The sequence below is a fragment of the Sabethes cyaneus genome, chromosome 3 (genome assembly GCF_943734655.1).
Source record: "Sabethes cyaneus chromosome 3, idSabCyanKW18_F2, whole genome shotgun sequence".
NCBI classification, from domain to species: domain Eukaryota; kingdom Metazoa; phylum Arthropoda; class Insecta; order Diptera; family Culicidae; genus Sabethes; species Sabethes cyaneus.
The window spans coordinates 73161682-73187178 of record NC_071355.1 but is presented as its reverse complement, the minus strand read 5'-3'; positions in this window follow the sequence as shown (position 1 = coordinate 73187178).

The following is a 25497-nucleotide window of genomic DNA, read 5'->3' as shown; positions in this document are numbered from 1 at the left end:
CTATGGCAGATAGCACGAGTATGGTTTTCCGGACAAACTGACGCGACTGATCAAAGCTACTCTGGAACGAGTGATGTGCTACGTGCGCGTTTCGGGGACACTCTCAAGCCCTTTCGAATCGCGCAGAGGGTTACGGCAAGGGGATGGACTGTCCTGTATGTTATTCAATATCGCTATTGAAGGTGTGATCCGGCGAGCGGGCATTGAAACGAGCGGAACGATTTTCAGTAAGAGTAGCCAACTCCTAGCCTTTGCAGACGACCTCGACATCATTACTAGAAACCGTGGGACGGCGGAGGTAATCTACGCCAGACTAAAAACGGAGGCTAGGAGGATAGGGTTGCAAATTAATGCGTTGAAAACCAAATATATGGTAGGAAGAGGCTCCCGAGATAGTAACGTTTGCCTCCCACGGACAGTGACTATTGACAGTGATGAACTGGAAGTGGTTGATGAGTTCGTATATTTGGGATCTCTGGTCACCGCCGACAATAATACGAGTAAGGAGATCCAACGACGCATTCAAGCTGGAAATCGAGCCTACTTTTCCCTTCGCAAGACGTTTCGATCAAGGAGCATACGCCGCCGCACAAAGCAAACGATATACAAAACGCTAATCAGACCGGTAGTCCTCTACGGACTTGAGGCAATAACTTTACTTACGGAAGACATACGTGCCCTTGCCGTTTTCGAACGAAAGGTGTTGCGGACTATTTTTGACGGAGTACAGACGGGGAGTGGCGGAGACGTATGAACCACGAGCTACAGGCACTGCTTGGAGAGATTCCTATCGTACAACTGGCGAAAGTTAGGAGACTACAGTGGGCCGGCCACGTCGCAAGGATGCCGGACGACTGTGTAGTGAAATCCGTTCTCTTCAAGAACCCCACCGGCACCAGAAATAGAGGGGCTCAACGTGCTAGATGGCTCGACCAGGTTGAAGCCGACTTGCGTGTGTCGAGACGCGTAACGAATTGGCGACGAGTAGCCCAGGACCGTGTACAATGGAGAGGAATTCTTGATACGGCAAGAGCCACCCCGGCTCTCGGCTGAATAAGTAAGTAAAGGATACATGCTACTATCATTACAAAGAGCCTTACGTAGTCCTGCGTCACTTATGCGGTCGTGATCTTGTACACAGTCCCTATGATTTTTTAATTAATTTTTAGACAATTCAAACAATATGGACTCTATATTAAAAACGGAAACGCTGCTGTCCGAATACATTTTTGGCTGACGGCTGATATCGAAGACCCCATTACTAACAGACTGGCATCTCTGTTATTTTTTCATATAAACGTCGAGCGTCACTATCAGCGGCGCTTCTGTATGAATACAAGTACTCACTTACACAGATGCATCCAGGGACTACCTTGGCCGGTAGAGCGAGCTATCATCAGTGTCTCCAGAATATTGGCAGAGCTGCCAGTCTTCTTGTTATAGAGGTCTTCGGTTATATGTAACTTTTATCAAAGTACACTAGAAGCTCTTTTTACGTCCATTCATTTTACGTGATTTCGTTGTACGTCCACTTTTTTACGTTCGAAATTTGAATTAACGTCCTCTCGTTTTATGTCCAAAATTTGAATTAACGTCCTCTTTTTTTATGTCCCCCCAACAGTGGACGTAAAACGAGATTTGAGTGTAGTAGGGTATGTTGCTGCTTCGACGCAATTGCCTATTCCCGTCCTATCCAACACAAATTATTAAAAATATCAGCATTTTTATGACACACAAGGCAAAACTAGTTATTCCCTAATATTTTAGTTTTGTTGTCCATCATACGCAATCAATCAAAGTGAGCTGAGAAGCCCTGCCAGCCAAATTTCCTACGTTTTTTCGTGCGACGAAGAATAAAATGGTGACCAATCGTTTTATTTTCCGTCATTCATAAATGAAAATAACTCATGCAAGGCATTGTCGTTATTCTACAGCCAGGAAAACTTGCCTGATCTGCAGACATTTTGCAGAGTAACATTTGTAACACAAATACATGCGCGTTAGCTTCGTAAACATTGTAGTGATTTTTAGTTTGGACGATGAAAAATTTTGATGGACGGATTTTAAAACGGTACGACGAATTTAAGAAATAAAGTCAGTTGCGTAATTTCATAATATGCTTTAATAATCGCTTTTCAGTGACTACAAAGTTCACGGATCGGAAGGTACGCTTGTTTTAGTCAAATCAGCACAAGAACCTTTGGAGTATTCATTAAATCCATCCAACAAATGATGAAAATTAGAATGGCTTTACTTACTGTGACGGGAATTAGAAATAAACCCTGACATTGTATACGTTCCATTCTAATTAGGTTTCAGAGTTAGAGTGCATTTGGAAATAATTTAACAAAATCAGGAACACAAACTATTAGCAAAGCAACTTTACAGAAATTAAAGATTATTTTTATTACCAATCGTTCCCCCACGTTGAAGGATTTTACCAATTCAATCCCATTTAATCAGCAGCACATCTTTTCATAACACTTCCAATGAAACGCAAATCTTCGGCGTCGTACAGGAGAACGAAATATAGAGGCAGAGCATTAATCATGAACTCGCACGGCTTTATAGCGAACCCAGTATTCAAAAGGTGGCTAAAACTGGATGGATACGATGGGCAGGGCATGTTGCAAGAATGCCGGACAACTACACTACAACGATGGTGTTTTCCTCAAATCCGGCAGGAACAAGACGACCAGGAGCGCAGTAAGCAAAATGGTTAGACCAGTGAGATCTGGTGAAGAGTACTCGGTAGCCCACAAACGAGTTAACTGGAGAATCCTTGTACAACAGGCCTTGTATTAGGACGGCAAGCCACTTAAGTCAAGTGACTAAATGACACAATTAATTTCATTAATTTAAACAGCATCAATCATGGGTAAGTCAATCATGGATCAGAGAATTACCCTACCACAGGTTTGTAGGCTAACATAATCCAATGCAACACTATGTATTATCATCGATTATATAAAATCGTTTTGTTCAGTGTCAATTGCTGCACCACGGCACCTTACACCAGTTCCAATTGTGAAACTAAAAAATAATATCAAATTACCATCCGGGCGTTGTAACGAGTATTTAAGTTTTCTTTTGAAACAAGCGCTGCTAGAGACACAGCTAGACCCTACTATGATATACCTGCCACATGCCACCTGTCACTTGTGTTGCGACCAACACCTTCTCCGTTGTCGGTTTGCAACGACGAATTTGATATTTTCTTATCAAAATTATAAACTTGCACCAGCCAGCGTCGGTGCGGTGGTGAATGGCCCGGTTGTTGGTGGCCCCATATAATATTACAACAACGCCGGTGCGCAAAGAAACCGACTCACCTTTCGGTAATGATAAAGCGTTGCGGAAAAAAATACTACACCGTACTCTACAATCCATTAATGACATTTTTGCGCTCCATCATGTGTACGATGTGCGTCGTCGTCTACGAACGTTTTCTTCCTGTGCCACTGAAACCGAACACCAAATGAAGTCATCAAATTTCCTCCGGGTACGGGCGGGGGGTGATTTGGCAGCCTAGAGCAACATGTGACTTGTGACAGCCACCAAAACGAGTAGGACGGATGTGACAGATCAGATCGACCACCCAGCATCCTTGCAAAGCTGTCGAGTTTGCTTGCTATCTGCCGTGCCCCATGTGCTAGAATGTCTCGAGCAGAGTAATAAATTTTGAGGTAGACTACGGGAATGCAGCTCTAAATTTGACAGTCGAAAAGTAGCTTTCGAGTGATGGATGATTCAGCAGAGATTTCTAGATCCGGAAAGCTCCGTTGTCACAGCTGTGATCAACTGAATGAATAACTATTGAACAACTTTCTAATAAACATTCATGGTACCTACTATTGTACTAACAATTTTTGGATTTCCTATATATTATTTGTTTGCGTTTTTATTGCAACATTAATTGATTTCCGATAGTAGGGTACGAGAGGGTATTTTCAGCAGGTTTCTAAATTCAGTCTATTTGCCTTTTCTTTCACCAATTAAAATACTTTTTCGACATACAATTTTAATATGTTATAACTATTTTCTCAAGACTGTAAATAATCTACTATTTTTTATTCAAAGAACGTCAAAACCACCTGTTCTTCCACTAGAACTAGACCATAGGCCGAAAAAACAGATACAATCGCTTAATGGGCTGAAAATACTCTCCCGTGCCCTACTCGTTTTTTTTTGAATGGCTAAATGTTAGTATCCAGCTTCATGATTTTCACGATAAGTACAAAAAACCAAAACAGAGTTATTTGAATTGCCACTCCAGTTAAACAATTCCTGTTGTTTGACCAACTGTACACTAAATAAAATTCCCTCAAAGCATTGTTAACTTACCTTTACTAGGCGTCTCTTGCACGTACTTATAACTTCGTTAGCGTACACCGAGCACAGATTTGTTGGGGAAAAAATCTGAAAAGGATGTAAAACAAATAAAAGGAATTAGTACCTTTCTGCATACAGTACGGGAGCACTATGGGTGCCTTTCAGCTAATAGAAAACGAACTACGTGCTCAGTATAACTAGGTATGTGGCCGTACCGTAGACACACAAACAGAAACACATGCGGGGCGCCCGTTTTCTAGCGACCGGCACGGCACCTGGCTACGAAATAAAGCGGCACCCTTTTTATATGATTAGACGTGCTCCGGTGAGAAGGAAAACTGGAAAATCAACCAAATTGAACTGAACATACGTGGAAAATACTCGTCTAGCGTACGTGGAAACGTTTGCTTAAAGCGGGACAGCAAAAAAAGTGGTACCACAAGTATAGAAAAAGTCACAGCCCAATATCTGCATGCATAGAATCTTCAAAGAGTTGAAAGGAAAGAAAAGAATATGTATAGCAGAGTGGCAACCATTAAAAGGGGTCCGATCTGGGTGACTGGTACATTTTAAGCTTTCATCAAAAGATGCTTTTTCATCAAATACCAACTCGATCAATCGCCAAAGTGTACAGTATTGATTTTTAACCAAAAAATACTGTTCGAATAAGTTTGCGAGAGTTTACAATCAGCAGTTTTTAAAAGGCGATCCCTCACACAATGATGTTTATGGAAAACCAACAATCTAGGTACATAGTTAGTTTCGCCTTTAATCATACTGCGCACTACTTGATGCGATGTGCTTATATTCGCTCAAAGGTAAAATTATTTATTATACTGGACGAATATTTCGCGGCTAACCAACATGCATTCATTCCTTCAACATTGAATTCATTGTATTGCTATGGATAGCCACCACCAGTAGTGCCACTTTTTCTCTATACTGAGAAAGAGGATGTTTTTATAATCTGTGCTTATAACGTAGGAGGACTAAGGCTGCTCGATTTTCAATATATTCTATTTTCTATTTCTATTGATTTTGAGGTGTGTGCAATTGAAAAATTGAAAATTATGAAGCATTATTTGACTGACTATTGACTATTTTTTCTTTTCTTTAGCAGAAAAATGGCTTAAATGTTCCGCAATACCCCACCGTATGTAACGGCAACCCCATTTAGAAGTTTATTCCATTGTTTGTCGTTACGGATGGTCAGCTGCAAATAGTGTGGTGAATCAGGCCATTTGATGTTAAGGGACATTAGCGTGGGTTTATTCTCAGGCCTCTTCAAATTCGTCCTTCCTGCATTCACCAATAATAAAGCCTCCTACCAGGGCAAGTTATAAGAATAGTACTTGCTTGAGTTGAGGTGCGAATGAAGTCTCTTGTTCAAGGGCAAATTATAACTTATCTCCGCACTTTCTGGCTAGAGAGCATAGATTGGTTGAAAAGTAGTAAAAACTATAAAAACGACACTTAAGCACGGATAATAAAGACTGTATCGAAAAGTCTTTAGCAACATTTATCCGTGAATAAAAATGAAATATGATTATTATTTCAATTTTTGTTTTCGGTTTATTGAAGATCAGTACGGCTTGAAACAATAACAGGGTTTACATTAGTCAAAATATTAAGTTCTAAAGAATGAGCGCACTTTTGATGAAACTCCTCCCAGCAAATTCTGCACACTAGCTTTTGGGCATTTCCTGGATGCTGTTGTTCAATTTTTCTTGAATTTTTCCATGCTTTGGAAAACTGTTCCTTCCCTCCTGAAGATCCTCTTTACAATCGACCAGTAACGTTCAATTGGTCAGAGCTCTGGACAATTTAGCGGATTGATGTTTTGCTCGACGAATTGGATATTATTATCTAAAAGGCACTGTAGTACAGCCTTAGCGCAATGTACAGATGCCGAATTCGGCCAAAAGAGAGGACGAGACTGATACTGTTGGTAGAGGGGCCACAATCTTTTTTATAATTGTTCATCTTTGTAAATTGGAGCATTTATTGCACACTTTGTGAAGAAAATACGCATCCCGGACCACAAGTACAAACAGCTTACCATACTAAAACCTTCTGCCCAAATTTTTCCAGTACAATCGTACTGTCGGTGTCGTTCACCATCTCGTCCGCCGATTTCGTGTACAATTTCGGCCCTGGAAGGGCTTTTGAATCCTGTATGACATACGTCTCGTCGTCCATATAGATGCACTTGTTGCCGTTGTCTATTATCCGTTTATATTTACCGTACCCTTATTTAGGCTCAAGATTGTTGCTCTCCGGATGTCTCAGACACTTTATGCTTCTTGTATATCTTTACGGAGTCCTTACCTTGATTCACTGAATTATCGCAATGCTTGTTTTAAGTATTTTAGCCAAATAAGACGTTGTTACCAATCGGTGTGGTTTAATATGAGTTATTACTTTAGAATCTACCGGAGGCTAACTGGAACCAGGTTTTCTTCCGGAACGAGGCAGATACTTCAAAGATAACTCTTTTCCTTACTTATCGATGACATTTTTACGCTTGTGTGGTGCACTTTAAACCGTTTTGCGAATTGATTCATAGAAAACACCGTTTTTAGTGCACCAAGTGTGCAGAATTTTTTTTCTGATTTCAAGATCAATCCGAGCCATAGCGAAAAGTAAAAAAATAATCTAAACAAATCGATTGCACAACTTTTTTTTAGATAGTTAAACAAACTTTTGCTAGCATGCACATAAAAATTACAACCCCTATTTTTGAGTAAAATCATTTTAAAAGTTGCTAATTACTTTTCGATACAGTCCTTAAGCAGTTCGCTCACTCTATAGAAATACTGCAAAAAGAACGAAGTGCGGAATACAACGTTTGGACAAAATCACAATAGATCAAAATAGTGATAATGTCCTGGTAAATGACTAGTAAGGCGGAATACAGACCCCATAGTGGTCGTTAGCCTCTTATTCAGCAACTCCAATCACGACCTTCTCGTGGTACCAGGCGGAATACGAGCAACCTTAGCGGAGATCGGGTAACCAACCCCAGTGGAAACTAAGGTCGTATACTAACCGGGAAGGAGGTATAGTAAGTCTCGGCACTATAAGATGACAGCCCCAGTACGGCTACACACCTAAATTAAATCACTAACAAAATTCAATCAAATTCGGAGCGGAATATTCGGCATCGATCTAGGCGACGGAACAAGGACCGTGGAGACTCGGTACTTGGAACTGTAGATCACTAAATTTCGCAGGTTGCGAGCGGGTGCTGATTGAACAGCTTGAACCCCGCAAGCTCGGCATCGTAGCTCTGCAGGAAATCTGTCGCAAAGGAGAGAAGGTATGGAAGATCCGTGGCGGAAAGGCCCAGTTTTACCAGAGCGGTGGCGCTACCAACGAACTGGGAACGGGCTTTGCAGTGTTGGGCGGAATGCAGGATCGCGTGATAGATTGGAAGGCGATCAACGAGAGAATGTGTGTATTGAGGATAAAGGGCCGTTTCTTCAATTATAGCACCATTAACGTGCACTGCCCCCACGAAGGTAGACCCGACGATGAGAAAGAAGCGTTCTACGCGAGGCTGGAGGCAACGTACGACAGCTGCTCGTCATGGGACATCAAGATCGTCATCGGGGATATGAACGTCCAGGTCGGTAGCGAAGAAATGTATAGACCTGTGGTAGGACCCCATAGCCTGCACACCGACACGAACGATAACGGCCAACGATGTATAAACTTCACAGCTTCCCGAGGCCTGGTGATCCGAAGCATCTTTTTCCCGCGCAAGGATATCCTTAAAGCCACCTGGAGATCACCTGACCAACGTACAATGAACCAAATTGACCATGTTCTCATAGAGGGCCGGTTTTTCTCTAACATCACGAACGTACGCTCCTGACGGAGTGCGGATATTGATTGTGATCATTACCTAGTAGCAGTACATGTGCGCTCAAAGCTGTCCACCGTATACCGGAAACGTCAAAGCCGCCCTCGGCGGCGGAACATCAGGCAGCTAGATAACCCACAAGCTGCCGAGAACTACGCGCGATTACTGAATGAGGCACTGCCTTCTTCCGAGGAGTTAGGTGCTTCAGAGCTCGAAGACGGGTGGGGCAGAATACGCACTTGGTATTGAGCCTCGGAGTACACAAAATGATTGGTTTGATGGGGAATGCCAACAAGCGGTGGAGGGGAAAAACTGCTTGGAAAAATTATCTAAGTATTGCCACTAGAGAGAACCTAGCCAAATACCGATAGTAATGTCCTAGCTCCTGATCTCCAAGAAGTCAAACGAGAAATCGGGTTGCTGAAGACCAATAAAGCCGCTGGGAAGGATCGCCTACCGGCAGAGCTTTATAAACATGGTGGAGAAACCCTAGCAAAGGCTCTACACTGCGTTATTTCGAGGATTTGTGAGGAGGAAATTTTACCGGAGGAATGGATGGAAGGTTTGTCCCATCTACAAAAAGGGTGATCGGCTAGACTGCTGCAACTATCGTGGTATAACGCTGGTAAACGCCGCCTACAAGGTACTCGCCCAGATCCTGTTACGCCGGTTGTCATCGATAGCACAAGGTTTCGTAGGGAATTATCACGGGGGTTCGCGCAACAACGGACCAAATTTTTACTATCCGACAGATCTTGCAGAAATGTCGGGAGTACAACATGCCCACGCATCACATCTTTATTGATTTCAAAGCAGCATACGATACTGTCGATCGAGACAAGCTATGGCAGATAATGCACGAACAAGATTTTCTGGACAAACTGACGCGACTGATCAGAGCTACATTGGATCGAGTGATGTGTTTCGTACGCAACTATGGGACACTCTCGTGTCCCTTCGAGACGCGGCGAGGGTTGAGACAAGGTGACGGTTTATCCTGCATGCTGTTCAACATCTTTCTTGAGGGGGTGATCCGACGAACGGGCATCGAAACGAGAGGCCCGATTTTTACCAAGGGTAGCCAACTTCTAAGCTTTGCAGATGACTTCGATATCATAGCCAGGAGCTTCGCGACGGCGGAGGGAATCTACGCCAGACTGAAAGCGGAGTCTAGGAGAATTGGGCTAAAAATAAATGCGTCGAAGACCAAATACATGAAAGGTAAAGTCAACATGCTCGGGTTTGCGAGGGGTTTGAAATTTCTTCGTAAATAAATACTTCCCCTGTGTTATTCAATGATTCATACCCGGTTCATACCCGGATTCATGACAATTCATACCCAGTTTCCACTGACAGTTCCATGCACAAAAACAATCCCAGCTAGCTCCTCTCTCTCAGGCCTTTACATGCAAGACAGCGGAACGGTTCGTGCCAGGGAAGCGAGACAATTCTAGACAGATATTTAGCTTGAAAGTTTTCGTTAATTTTCACTATTTAGCGATTGCTAAACAATGTTGTATGAATCGAATGGTATGCGAATCATCAAAATCCGTTTTAAATTGGAAGAGCTATTAGCTTTCTTTCATTCTCTCGTGACGCTGCACAGTGGGACGGATTAAAAAGAATACGGACATCGATATTTGTGACGAAACTACTAAAGATATCAACTTAATGTCTTCTGCAAAGTTTCTTCGCTTTATAAGAACTTTTTTATGGTGTTGGAAAATTTGGGATTAAGGGGATAACACAACAGATAGAAAAAATAACTTTTTAGTTTTAAGCTTAACGTCTTCGATTGGTAAGAAATATTTGTAGATATTATTATATTAAGCAACTTCACTGAAGAAAGAAAGTGACTATCTCTTAAGGGAAAAAAGTTACGGAGCGAATCTTGCGGGTACCCCCTTAATATTGGTTTTTTTTACATAGCTCTTTTATTTCAACTCTTATAAACATGAAATGTTCTGCAAAGTTGTAGACAATGCTAATTTGCATATTTTTGTAAAATATTTGGAAATTCTACAATTGCCGGTTTTCAATTTGTTGAAATTTTTTGCTTTTTTATTTGCAAACTTTAAGGCGATGTATCTTGAGTAGTAGCAGAATGTAGCAGCTGACTTATAATGTTTTTGCAACATCCGCTCTTTATGTATAAGAGCATGTATAAATGACAGTGGGATCTCATGGGCCAAATGAGTAAACTGCATTTTAGTTTATCAGTTTTACAGTACAAAAGAACGTTTAAAGTCGTACAAATCTCATGTTACTTTAAATTAGCTGATTTCTTTTACTAAACATGTCTTATATATACAGAAACATAAAAACAAATTAAGGCACGAATGCCATAACCAGGGTGAAAGTAAAGTAAAGCCTAGATGCTATTTTCGAAACTTGGCACTTTGTTTTTTATTACGACAGACTTCACAGCCAGTTGTAGGAATTCAGGACAATTGTAGGAATAGTGCTGCGATTCTATCGCAGCATCTCCCAGTCAAGATTCGAACAGGCGACAAGTTGTTAGGTACATATTATTTACTTTGATTCTCTAACAGGTAACATCGAAAAAAAAACCGTACGTTCGAGCTAATGACTTTTTTCCACGATTCCCATGTCTCCAGCGGTATATCTAAATATTTTTTAAAAATCAAATGTATTACAAAATTTAAATAAAGCATATGAACAACTCACAAAAATGATGAGGTCGATTAATTTGTTCTAAATGATCTTTTCTCTAAAAGTAAAAATGACGGAATAATCTTTTTACAATTCTCATGAATTCTTGGTTTTGAAAGATGAAAACTCTCGAGCGCATGGTCAGAATGTTGTAATCTTGTTTCCAAAATGCCAAGAAGTCTATTGTAAACAAATTTTTTATATTGTTCGTTCAAAACAAATTTCATAAGTTGCTCTAAGGATCTAGGTCAGCAGGCGGTCTTTCTCGTTGGAGGGTTAAATCTTCAAAACTGAAAAACTTAAATGCAATTTACTCATTTAGCCCATGAGATCCCATTGTCATTTATACATGCTCTTATACATAAAGAGTGGATGTTGCAAAAAAATTATAAGTCAGCTGCTACATTCTGCTACTACTCAAGAAACATCCCCTTAAAGCTTGCAATGAAAAAAGCAGAAAATTTAAACAACTTGAAAACCGGCAATTGTAGAGTTTCCACATATTTTACAAAAATATGCAAATTAGTATTGTCTACAACTTTGCAGAACATTTCATGTTTATAAGAGTTGAAATAAAAGAGCTATGTGAAAAATACCAATATTAAGGGGGTACCCGCAAGTTTCGCTCCGTAACTTTTTTCCCTTAAGAGATAGCCACTTTCTTTCTTCAGTGAAGTTGCTCAAAACAATATTACCTACAAATGTTTCTCACCAATCGAAGACGGTAAGATTGAAACTAAAAAGTTATTTTTTCTATCTGTTGTGGTATCCCCTTAATCCCAAATTTTACAATACTATTATAAAGTTCTCATAAATCGAAGAAACATTGCAGAAGACAGTAAGTTGATATCTTTAGTAGTTTCATCGCAAATATCGATGTCCGTATTCTTTTGAATCCGTCCCACTGTGCGCTGGCTTGAAACTAAATTTTGGATTGAAACCCTACCGTAGTTCTACGTCAAAACACTCGAAAAAATAAGGTATGTTCTAATTTTTTGAAAAAAAAATGTTTTTCCTCTTCAATATGAACTTTAATTTGTAGGTAATAATACAACGGTTCTCTAGAGCCTTCGCTATGACCGATCAAAAGATAGACGTCGGCATATTATTCGACTCTTTCGTGGCCTTGGCGATCAACTTCTTCTCCATTTTGGCAACAAAATTATTCATGTAAAGACACCGTTTGAGCTTTGCCCAAAAATTTCCTGTTGATTGCAGTTGGGGGACTTTGGGAGATTTAGTAATCATCGGAACAACGTTTATCTTCAGCCGGTTCATCTCCTCCAGTAATCTCTTAGGATAATGCACCGAGGTCAGGACCGGCCAAAAGACTACGTCCCTTACGCGATACTTCTTTATAAAGGCTTCCGGTAGGTACTTCGTACTATAGGTTCGTATTTTCTCGTTCACTGTAAACCACGAACGAAAGAACAACGGCTTGAATATTCTTTTCTCGCTGATCGTCAGCCACAGAACGATTTTCTTCGGGAACTTGGAGCGGAAGATATACTTGACGTCATCACTTGCCTTCTTGGTGGGGGACGTAACGTACTTGGTCCTCAGGCAGCCATTGCCATCCAGTGTCAAATAGTTTTCGTCGCCTATTATGACTACGACGTCGTGCTTCGCCAAAAAGATTTCACCAGCACCTTCAGCCGTTCTCCGGGCGATTGCCTGCTATTCAGACACAGTCAGCCTCGACTGGCGCATCCGCATACAAATGTCAATTTTGGCCAATTATTTCTTCTTTGTTTAGCCGGTTGGTACGATCTCCTGGCCCAAGGTGCGGAACAATGAGATCACCTTGCTCTAAGTTTTCATTTTCAGCTCCTGATGCACGTTACGGTGGCGAAGTACTGTCAGGCGTCCGGAACAAGGCTTTCGTTCAACGCTTTCGATTTTCTCGCGGGAGACGATGTTGTAAATGCCAGATTGGCCTTATCCAACGAATACGAAGTGCTTCATCATGTCCAAATAAGGGGTGGAACTGGCAGTACGAACAAAGGATCAAGCGCAGTTGTTTGACTGTATTCGCCATGGTTGTTGCATGCAAATCAACTGATAACGTGACTTGAAAAATTGATAAAATCAGTTCAGATTTTTAATGGCATATGTTATTGCTAATGCTTTACTGAATACAAGCCCTTTTTAGAGCTAGTGCCCTTGGTGGGGGCCAGTCTGGCCAATTGCACGCTACGACGCTACCTGCACCAAACGAATTATGGTCCTCCAGCCCTGTCGGTCCAGGGCTACCGTCCTCCAAACCACTTGAACACCAGCTGAACATGCATCATCTTTGCCAGCACACACCCACCTCTTTCTGGTTCTCTGCTGAAAATAGGTTTGGTTACTCTTTCGGTGGGCATTCTACCCACTTATCCAGCCTACCGCAGCTTCGCACATATTACTATCTTCACTATATTAGCACATTTGTATACTTGACACAGCTCGTGCATCATGCGTCTGCGACTGCGCCACACTCCATTTACCGCCACAGAATTTACACTCCAAACATTCCAAGCAGTCGTCGATCAGCTTTCTTCAGCGTCCATGATTCATCTTCGTAGAAGAAGAAATTAGTGTTCAGAAGACGCAATGTTGAATAGTAGGTTCCTTGACAAGCGAGTGGTCGTGGGTTCGAATCTTAGTAGAATCAGGCCATTCGATGTTAAGTAACTTTAGCATGGGTTTATTCTCAGGGCCTTCCACATCCTTCCTACTGCATTCGGCATTTACTAACAATGAAAGCCTCTTGCCAGGGCAAATTATAAAAGTGGTACTTGCTTGAGGTGCGAATGAAGCCTCTTGTTCAAAGGCAAATTATAGCTTGTTCCGCTTCCTGGTTCTAGGAACGAGATTGGTAATGCATAAGTAGTAAGGAACACATATATACACACCCTCAATCTGTGCTCACCTCTGCTTTACCGACCGTGAAGCCTTTAGCCGAGGCTGGTTATAAGAATGATACTTGCTCGAGGTGCGAATGAAGCCTCTTGTCCAAGGACAAATTATAACTAGTGTCCGCACTTCCTGCCTCTAGAGCTAGATTGGTTGAACAGTAATAAGAAGCGTAGGGAGAAAAGGGGTAATAACACACCGACACTTTAAGCACACTCACTCTATAGCGATACTGCAATAACAACGAAGTGCGGAACAACACCTGGATAAGATCACAATAATCCAGACACACACAAAAAATACCAGGTTAGACAGTGCTTCAGTCGATCCGGTTGACGGACGCGTTGACGCAGCGTTGCGTTTGGATCTTTACTTAGTTCGCCGTACATCTTATGACATGGCCAGCATAACGTAATTCTTCTATCTAACTCAGTCCAGGTCCACTCGTCTCCAACTCTGCGGGCACCCATGTGCTGGCTACATCTTGCTCCACCTGATTTTACCACTCTTCGGCTTGTTCCTACCAAATTCAATGCAAAAAACTTTTTTACAGAATAGTTGTCCGGCATTCTAGCAACATGTCCTGCCTAACGTATACGTCCAGCTTTAGCCACTTTCTGATAACTAGGATCAACGCAGTTCGAAAACTCCGAGCGTTTGTAAGCCATCGTCTAGCAGTGTCCACATTTCATGCCCATAGAGGACATCCGGTTTAATTAGCATTTCGTACAAGGTGCACTTTGTACGGAAACTCAGGTCATTCAAACGCAAATGTTTGTGTAGTCCAAAACAGGCACAACTTCCGCTGATGATACACCTTTTAGTCCCACGACTGGTATTATTGTCCCGTGCGCCAAGGTACTGGTATTATTGTCCAGTGAGCCAAGGTCACGAACTCGTCGACTATCTCAAGCTTATCCCCGTCGATTATCATAATACTGCCTAAGCAGATTCTGTCGCGCTCGTTCCCGTCCGCCAACATGTACTTCATTATAGACGTATTTATCTTCAAACCAATCTTGCCGACAATGCCGAATGCCGACAGCATCCACGTTATCGGCAAAGCAGATAAGTTGACAGGATTTATTGAAAATCGTGCTCCACATGACAATCGCCGCCCGTCTTATAACATCATCAAGGGCAGTGTTGAATAGCAGGAATGAAAGACCATCTTCTTGTGGAAGTCCCCTGCGAGATTCGAATGGATCCGAAAATCCATCCGAAATTCTCACACAACACTGTATTCCTTCGTCCATCGAAGGCATGATAAGTATAGCCAGCTTCCTCGGAATCCGTTTCCGTCTAAGATTTTCCATGTCTCTTCGCGGCACTTTTGGAGAATCTCCCGCTTTGTGAAGATTTGGTCTGTTGTATGAAGTCGGCTTGATAATTTCCCACGAATCCATTGGCTATTGGCGACAGTCGATGGGAGATGACTTGGGAAAGCACTTTGTAGACGGGGTATTCAAGATTGTAATCGCACAATACACCTCATTGCTTCCTTTGCAGATAACCCCGTCTTTCCTCTCCTCCGTCCTTGCGAGATTCATTGAGTTTTTGTTAGAACATCATGAAATCCCTTCCATGTCCGCTGGTTATCGCTGGTAGCATCGTTATAAAATTAGAAACAAAATAAGCGAAATAGAGTAAAAATCAGAAATAAAAAATAACACACTTTTCAAGAGTTTGTCGACAGCCTCCATTTAGGACGAAACGAGCTGCTTTTTGTTTCTAAAATTTTATTTTTTAATGGCGTGCCGTTTCTACCTTTTCTCCTAGTTTTTTCCGTTCAGATAATCTACAAATGTCGAATTCTACTTATCACATTTGTGTGTTCACCTTTGTGTGTAGACATTGCTGTACTTATTGGCTAATTTTATTATAACTGTTACTGCCAACCCAAATTTTACTCAACTTTCATTTGGAAAGGTAGGACTTGTGACGACCGACCGTCGGTTCAGTAGTCGATTTTCCCAGGCCTCACTCTAGCCTAGCCGCTTAGGTAAGCCAATCACGTGCCAATCTTTACACGTGTTCCATTATTCAAACAGACAACCGGCAAAATGTGAGCGAGGACTCTTTCATTCCGTGCCAAAAAGTGCCGACTTGCCACAGAACCGCCGGAGGCAGCCTGTTTCCAGCTTGAACATATTCGAGGCCGTCCGAGTCCGACTGCGCCAGGACAGGATATAGTAGCTTCATCAAGGGCTTCAATGGCTTGTGAACTATTGCCCTCCGGTCGCAGCGGAGGTGCCAGATAGATCGTTGGCCGCTATGGGGTAAGATTATGTTTGCTGATAGGCGTGATGCGAGCTGAATCTTCATTAGCATCTGTGCTATGGACTGAAACTGTCGAACGGTCGTAAAAGATTTTACGATGCTAACAGCTTCCGAGAATGGCAAGAATGAAAGAAATGTTAGCTGCGAAAATGTACAAGTTGTTCGCTTAAAGTCGGTTACTGGAATTTATCCATTATCCAGTGGCTTCGAACTGTATAAAATTGTTTTATTGGAGCTTGTAGGATCGGTCCATTATGCAACTGAATATACTGTCGACAGCAGGAGCAAACAGAACCGCCGGCATTAATTATAAAACTGTTTAAATAATTTAAAAGCCAATCCGCTGACGATGAAAACCAATCCTTTTAGGCATGAAATTATACTCATCATCCAGTCAAGCGGTATTTTTTTATAATTACTCAATAAAAAACTTCTGCAAACCGCAAGTCTGTACAACAGAAACCAGCAACAAAGGCATAATGTGCGTTCATTCCGCGATCCCCCCCCCAAAAAACCAGTAACACACCATCAGCTCCGATGAATCTTTCCCAAACAATCGGTTTGGGGCTCGATTATCATCCTCGCTGCCAACGTCAATCCTCAAACGACACGACGGAGTGGAACGGCTCCGCGCTCTGATGGAGTAACATAGTCCCGTTCGGACAAAGATGCCAGCAGCAGCAGCAGCAATGCTGATGATGATGATGAGCTTATATCGGAAAAAATAAACGGATATTGAAAATCAATAAAATTAAGCCAACCGGAGAGAAGTCCTTCGTTCGGAAGTTGGCCGGGGTGCCGCAGTGGGGCTGCTTTACAGCTGCGGAGTGAAACATGACGATGATGTTTTGAATTGAGAAAAATCAGTCAAACAGAGAATCGAAATCCGAAATGGATGTTATTTCTAGATCTAGAACATGCTGGTATTCAGTTAAAATAGTACACAAAGGCGTGTGTTTGTGATTTAGGATAACGCTGAATTTAATTGTTTTGGTATTTTTTGTATGACATAAAATTTGTTACCCCGCAATATGGCAAATAGTATCAGGTAACTTAATAATTACACATTTTTTTGAATTTTGTTTCAAACAAAAGGTGTTAAAAAACGAAAATGTAAACTGTTAACAATATATGATTGCAATGCGAAAAAAACAATTCTGTCACCTGTCAGTTCATCACACAGTTTTGCAAATTTGAAAAAGTAAGTATTTTGCTTGAATAATTTTCCTTTTAAAATTTTTGTACTGCCTTCCTGTCATACACAAGCAAAATATATAAAACTTTAACGTTTCTGAATTTATAGAGCCCAAAGATAACCCAAATTGAATTTATATGTAATTACTCTTCCTACCAGTATAAATTACATTCGCACCCTTCTTTTCGCTTGAACCAACTTCAATTTCAACCGCTGCTGTCCGAACCATCCCCAAACGCTATCCGACTAATATTTTTCAATTCGGATCAAATACATACATTCAACTACGGTTCAAATAGGCTGAAAAAATAGATCTCTCCGATAACCGAAGTGACCGCATCTCCTGGCCCCGGCCGGCAGTACATAACCAGCGGCGCCGGTCACTCGTCGTCGTCGTCCCGTCATACCACCACAGGCACTGTTCGGATGAAATGTGACCCGTTTGAAATGAAGCAATTGATTGAACGGCTGGCTGCGGAGGGTCTTTCATCGAAATTGGATTTATAGCCGGTCAGGCCAGCCAAGCTGACCAATTTAGATTTCGATTTAGATTTTTGCAATCGGCTTTTGGTATTCGTCAAATGCGCTTGAAGATGAATTAGTTAAGCGAATTGCATTGTTATGCAAGATTTTTCAGTAATTGAAAAAATTTATGAATTATAAATTGAAATTTTAATATGATGCACGAGTTAGTAAGTAGTTAAAAGGAAAAGATGTTTCGAAGCAAATCACTGCAATAAAGTGACGATGCAAAATCTGGAACACAGAAGAACACTGTTCTAGTAATTGGCACCAGAAGAAGCCATTTCATTCCTCAGTAATGAAATTCTACTTCAAGAATCGTTCCCACAATATTGCATTAAATGAACGCAGGAGAAACAAACAGAAAATATGAAAACTAATTATTCTCCTGCTATCACCTCGACGCTGAAGCGACCGGAGCGTAGTTTTTGCACCGGTGCAATACGGTCGGTGCTCCAAACGCCGCCCGGCACACTGTCACTGTGTTGTTCGCTAGCTGAACTATACAGCAGCATGAAAAACAAATTTCCCTCTATGGAAATCGGTTCCGGTTTCTCCCGTGTGCTTTTCCCGATCTTTCCACCCCTTCTTGGGATGACTGTGGTCACGAATGCTGCCATATTGCCGACATCAAGCGGGGCATTGTTGGGTCGCTCGGCGTAGCACGTTGGCGTTGTGTGCTCCATCCGTACATACGTGCGATTGCACATTGGCATGCAAAAGCTTTGCCAAATGAGTAACATTAACAAATAAACAGCTTTGTAAAGGCTTCGCCGCTTCAGCAGCGTTCTCTTTTTCACTTTTCCGTGCCAATTCCAGGAATCTCAACCTGCTACCGAATAATTGGATACAAAATGAAACAAATCAGCAAAATCCGTCGGGAACAAAGGCTTAAAAATGTTTTCATCTCATCGTTTGGTCCTTTTTTGCAAATTTTTTTGCCATTTTTTTTTTTTTTTTGATTTTCTTACACACTGATCAGCATCAATCAGCCTCAAAATGAATAGACACACAAATAGACGTGCTGCTTTGTGCTGTTTGTTCAAAACAGCAATATTGAGCTTTTTGCTAGCAAAGGAAGAAATTGCTTTGAACAGTGTTCTCTGGCACTGAAATCATATCGGGTTGCATCAGTGAGATGTGCCAAATTGTTCATACGAAATGCATCAATGAATTGAAACAGCCAATCGAACAATAGTCGGACTTTAGTTTAGTCCGGTAATTGAGAAAAACCCTCTAGAACATTTAATGGAAAGCTTGTTTCGTTGTATAAAACAAGTAAAAATTACTCAATGGTTTTGCTCAAGTGAATTTTGTATTATTATTAACATTATTAGTGTCGGAACTACAACGTGCCCACGCATCACATCTTTATTGATTTCAAAGCAGCATACGAGACAGTCGATCGAGATAAGCTATGGCAGATAATGCACGAACACGGTTTTCCGGAAAAACTGACTCGACTGATTAGAGCTACATTGAATCGAGTGATGTGTTTCGTACGCATCTCTGGATCTCTGGACACTCTCGAGTCACTTCGAGACTCGGCGAGGGTTGAGACAAGGTGGCGTATCCTGCATGCTGTTCAACTTCGCTCTTGTGGGGGTAATCTGACGAGCGGGCATCGAAACGAGAGGCACGATTTTTACCAAGGGTAGCCAACTTCTAGGCTTTGCAGATGACTTCGATATCATAGCCAGGAACTTTGCGACGGCGGAGGCAATCTACGCCAGACTGAAAGCGGAGTCTAGGCGAATTGGGCTAAAAATAAATGCGTCGAAGGCCAAATACATGAAAGGAAGAGGCTCAAAGGAAACAAACGCATGTCTCCCACGGACGGTAACCGTTGACGGCGACGAACTAGAAGTGGTAGAGGAGCTCGTGTATTTGGGATTGCTGGTGACCGCGGACAACAACACTAGTAAGGAGATCCAGCGGCGTATCCAAGGGGGGAATCGGGCCTACTTTACCCTTCGTAAAACGCTACGATCAGGAAGCATACGCCGCCGCCCGAAGCTAACATTTTCTACGACGTCCCGAAAGATTTAATGGCGGTCCCGACATGACCCGATATGTTGTGGTAGTCCATCCTATGACGGGTGGCCATATTCCATGGAGGGGGCATGGCAGTGTGAGCCTACACGTTCGGAAGAGAATGAAGAAGATTATAACGGGATAGCCAGAATGAAGCATTATTAAAGTTCCATTTAGTTTTCAGTTGTCAGGAGTTTGTCAATATCTCACAATACCAAGCAAAATCACAACGAAATCGCGCGTAGTTTTCGACAAATTACATTTCAATTAAATTGGTTCTTTATCTGGCTCTCCCTTCTACTAACAACAATTTCTTGCCCGAAATGCTTGTGAAGATGTAGAGTATTCCCTGGTCTTTAGTAGCAACAAGTATTGGACTAACATTCCTTCCCATCTCACCAGGACCCACATTCGGACGTGGCCGGCGTCGGTATTGATCAGCATGCAGAGACCTGATTAGGTTACACAATGAGGAATAGTGTGTTGTCTCAAGCATGCTTTTTCCAGACATCATTTTGCAATTTTCATCGGTCCTGGTCAATAACGGAGTAGCAGCACACGGGCGGTATCCTATGCTTATGCTTATGCTTATCTCACAATACCAAGCAAAATGCTTCAAGAAACTTTATTACAATCAGTAACGAACGCATACCAGGAGTTTTGCCAAAAGTCCCAAGAACTTTGCATTAGCACCATGGTTCGCAACAATGACTCAATAATCTAAAAGGACAGCGTTTATGACTATCTTGCAAAAAACTCAGTTAGCTTAAGTAATTCAAACAAGTTTTATTCAGATTCAACATAGTTTCTACAAAAATGTAATAAGTACAAATGAACTTATCGTGCTCTTGGGAAAATCTTCTTTGTCCTGTGCAAGAAATATAAATTTTATGCCCCATAAAGAATTCAAAACACTTTCATAATAATGTTTATTTTCGATTTTCATTTATATTCATTTTAGAAAGGTAATTTCAGTGGATCCTCAAGGTGGTGGTTTTATTACAGTTCCAAGTGACTCTTATAAGTCACTTGAAGTAAATATCAATAAAAACTACAAGGTTTAAGAGGACCTATGAAAAGATTGTTGCAAACCTTCTTTACTATGGACCTCTCTAGTTTTATAAAAGCTTTATTGCCGTTTTATCGCACTTTTGTAGAATTACAAGTTTTATGATCGGTTTTGGCCTGCGAGTGCTTTGAGTTTTCGAAAGACGAGTACTAAGAACGATCTTCGACGACATACAGGAGAACTGAGTACGGAGTAACCATGAATTCGCACAGCGAATCCAGTGTTCAAAAGGTGGCCAAATACAATGGACGAATACAATGGGTAGGGCATGTTGCAAGAATGCCGGACAACTACCCTGCAAAGATGGTGTTTGCCTCAAATCAGGTAGGAACAAGAAGACCAGGAGCGCAGCGAGCAAGATGGTTAGACCAGGTGGAGCGAGATCCGGCGGAGAATACTCGGTGTCCCAGCTCTCAGGCTCTTCGTTTCTTTAAGGGGGCATAGTTCCTCGGGCCTACTAAGGACTCCATAAACACTTGCGGTCGAACAATTTGAGCCCCCGTACAAAGTGCACACTGTACAAAACGTTAATTAGACCGGTTGTCCTCTACGGGCACGAAACGTGGACACTGCTAGAAGAGGACCTACGAGCACTCGGAGTTTTCGAACGGCGCATTCTTGCGACTCTTGCATGGCGAATCGTGCATGGCAAGGGGATGGACTATCCTGAATGTTATCCAACATTGTTATTGAAGGTGTGATCCGACAAGTAGGTATCGAAATGAGAGAAACGATCCTACGAATTCTCTTGCTATTGGGGATAGATGAGCAAAATCTAGGAGAGCACCTCGTAGGCGGCGTTGAACAGCGTAAAGGGTTCCCTACATCAAATTGCATCACGGAAAAAAGTGCAGTAGAAAATTACCAACAACACGGAATCGTGCAGTCAACGGTGAGTCGTGTGATTAAACGTTACTGCGAAAGCATCGAAAGCATCTGAGCGTCGAACAGAAGGAGAAATGCGGTCAGAATAGATGTTGTATTAGTGATCAGGATCACTAGCGTGTCGTGAGAACGTTTAAGCGGAATCGCAATGACGCCAAAAAGTTGAATCTGTCCAAGTCTTTCGTTCAGAGAGCCAAGGACCGGCAGAGATTGCATTCGTACAAAGTGCAGAAGGCTCCAAGTCGCGACGAACGGCAAAATACGGTGAGAAAGTCAACGGGCCCGGTAACAGGGCATCCAGATACTGACGAAGCCTCACAGTCTCATCATGGATGACGAGATTTACGTCATGGCGAATTTCCAGCTGCTTCCGGGGCTACTGTTCTTCACCGCCTAGTACAAGTTTGATGTTCGGGAGGAAGAAAGGAAGCAAAAACTTTCAAAGTTTGCCAAGACACACATGATTTGGCAAGCGATCTGCTCATGTGCGCCATTCCTGGTAGACAAATGCAGTGCGCCGTTCGTGACTACCAGGATTATAAACGGACAGATCAAGGTGTGTCTGCAGAAGCGTCTGTATCCTACGATCTTCCGCCGTATCTAGTTTCGTACCACTATTCAAAGGATGTCTTGGAGTGGTACGAAGCCAACGGAGACACCTTCGTACCCAAGGACATGAACGCCTCCAACACACCGGAACTAAGGCCCTAGGTTTATTACGAAGCAGGCACTACAGAAGCATCCCAAGGAGGTCAAGCCTGAAGAAGACACGAAGAAAAAGTGGATTTTCGTACAGATGAAGCTGCAACTAGGTTATACAAAACTTTTTGAGTGGAGTTAAGCGTATGGGACGAGCATACGGTAATGGTATTGAAGTTGAATGAAACAAATATGCCAAAACCTTATTAATGGGTTATATTTTATTTGAAAAAGATCGGTCAATTGGATAATTTTCTATAGCGTTTCTTCCGTGGTGCAATTTGATGTGGGGCACCCTTTACTACTATAGGTACTATGGAAGCATCCCCAGGAGATCAAATCTGAGGCAGTATGGTATTAAAATTAAATAAAATAAATATGCCAAAAGCTTACTAAGGAGTTATATTTTATTGACTGAAAGTTTGAAAAGTATCGGTCAACTAGGTAATTTTTTGTTGTGTTTTTTTCAAGATGCAATTTGATGGACATAATTTACAACCACAGTAATTATAGCAATTCAGCTGATCGCCATTTTTATAGATAAAACAAACCTAATTTTCCATCAACTCCTCCGGTAGTTTGTCCTCATCCCAAGTTCTTGAAATCATCCAGTGAAGTAATTCTTTGCCTTTTGTGTAGAGTTCTATCGGAAGTCGGTGCTTTCCGGCGGCTCTATTATTTTGTCTGGCGTTCCCTCTCAAATCAGCCATTTTGTGCACTCGAGATTAACGGCCGAGCGTATTCTGCTCCATGTGTCTTCGCACCAAACATCACTGAGGAAGGTAGAGATTCACCCAGTTTTCGAGTGTTTAACCGAGAAGGGTGGCTTTGACGCCACCGTCTAGTTGATCGCCTTCCAGTCCTTTACGCGATCCTGCATTCTGCCCATCACTACAAATCACTACAATCACTAGACGTCTTTGCTACAAATTCAGATTCAGCCGCCCACCAAGAGGGAGGTTCAACGAAAGGTGACTGAACTCTGTGACTATCAGTTCATCAAATACAGGAGTAATGGCCATTTAAAAATTTAAACTGAGGCCCACAGGCCGGACTCGATTATCCGGGGATTCGATTAACCGGGGATTCGATTATCCGGGGGTTCGATTATCCGGGTTTTTAGACTCGGATTATCCGGGTGAAAAAAAAATTATTTCTTTTCGAAGATTTATTTTAACTCTAAATGTTATAGTTTTCATGCTACATGATGATTCTTTCTTGACAATTATTGATTCACCTCCCTAAAGCTACAAAATTCTTTTCTAATATCCCTTTTATCGGCGAACAAAACAAAGATAAATCCTGTGATAATGAAATCAATTTTTTTACTTAAAAATCATCATCTTCATCATGATCACCATCATCATCATCATCATCGTAATCATTAATAAAAAAAAATCATTTATAACACCTAAATATTGAAAATCATACACACAAAAAATTATTTTGCACCAAAAAAAAACATCAGTGAAAAAAATCGTAAGAATGGAATTTTCTGACTTTTGGGAAGATAGATCAATACTAAATAAAACATTTATGATACCTAAAAGTCAAAAAACTTGACATACCAAAAAAATTTTGTTCCAAAAATAATGATTTGATTATCCCGGTTGAAAATAAAAATGAACACCCGGATAATCGAGTCCGGGGTGTAGTGTGAAATATAGTAAAACATGGTCCATGAGAGGATGATCGTTTTCCGAACAGTTAGAAAATACAGTGGCATGTATTACATTGTTGACTGATGAATGAAAAAGCAAAGCAAAAAGCAAAACCTTGGCGCAAGATTCCGATGAAATTTGGCCTTTTGCATTTTTATACGACAGACTTCCTAACCAACTGTTAGTGTACAGTATAATCCCGTAACTAGTGCTACGATCCTACTGACTTTGACTCTCTCAGTTGCGATTCGAATATACAACGACTATTTTGTCAGACCAATAGTACCGTACCTCAAAGTCAACTGGAAACCACAAACGACGAATGTAAACTGAAAATATCAATTGCGCCTTATGTTCTCCTGCCATGGATATCGCCACAGCGACCAATATTTTGATTAAATCTGATATATTCCAAAATTTTTACTGTATTTCGCACTTCGTTTTTGTGCTTTGCAGTGTTGGTATTTAGTACGCGACATGCTTCAGAGTTTTAACTGTGTTCTTCGAGCCATTGTCATTCTCATAACTTACCCAGGAAAGTTCCTCGTTGGTAATGCAAATCAAGGAAAGTATTCTGTTACCGATTGCCCTAAAAATTCAAGGACTCAAAATTAATTGAAAGAAACAATTAATGAAAAATTTTGATTTCTGGGACATCGATTTTTTTTTCGTAAATTCATGACATAAATATAACTAATTTACTCAGCAATAATCAATTGCTCCAGTATCAAGAAAAGTTTTTGACAGCATATTCCACAGTGCGGGCATCAGTTACCTTTTAGTTTTTCGGTTTACCACAAAATACATCAATTTCATGTTTCTAGAAAGCAGTACGTTTAAAAGTTCACATCAATTGAGTGTTTCTACGAACGAACAATAAACGTTTGGTTAAAAATAACTTCAGCACATACAGCAAATACGGATGTTTTCCACGTAGCAAAACAACTTCTTGTTCAGAGGATACTTGCTTTACCCAAAGCTAACAGAGCTTATTTTCATTTTGCTCTTCATTTTGTTGTTTTCCATTCGAATATTTCACTTTGACTTCTATACACATATTCAACCGAGGTCTTTTGACTTGAATAAAAAATATGTATTCAACTTCGGTATACATATTTCACGGAATCAAATATTCCATCGAAACAGTATAACCAAAGGCCGAACTGCTTCACAGCGGCTTTTCAATCATATAAAAACTACAATCGCAAAAACGATACTCTCCAGCATACAGCAATTCTGCGTTATGCTCCGTTATACGCCCTGATCTGCCCCCCTGCATCCACGAAATTCCGTTTTTCGTCATTTCACAGAAGTTCGAAAAGTCAGAATGAAACCTTGATCCCAGAAGGGAAAAATCGAGTGTTAGAAAAACCGAAATGGTTTC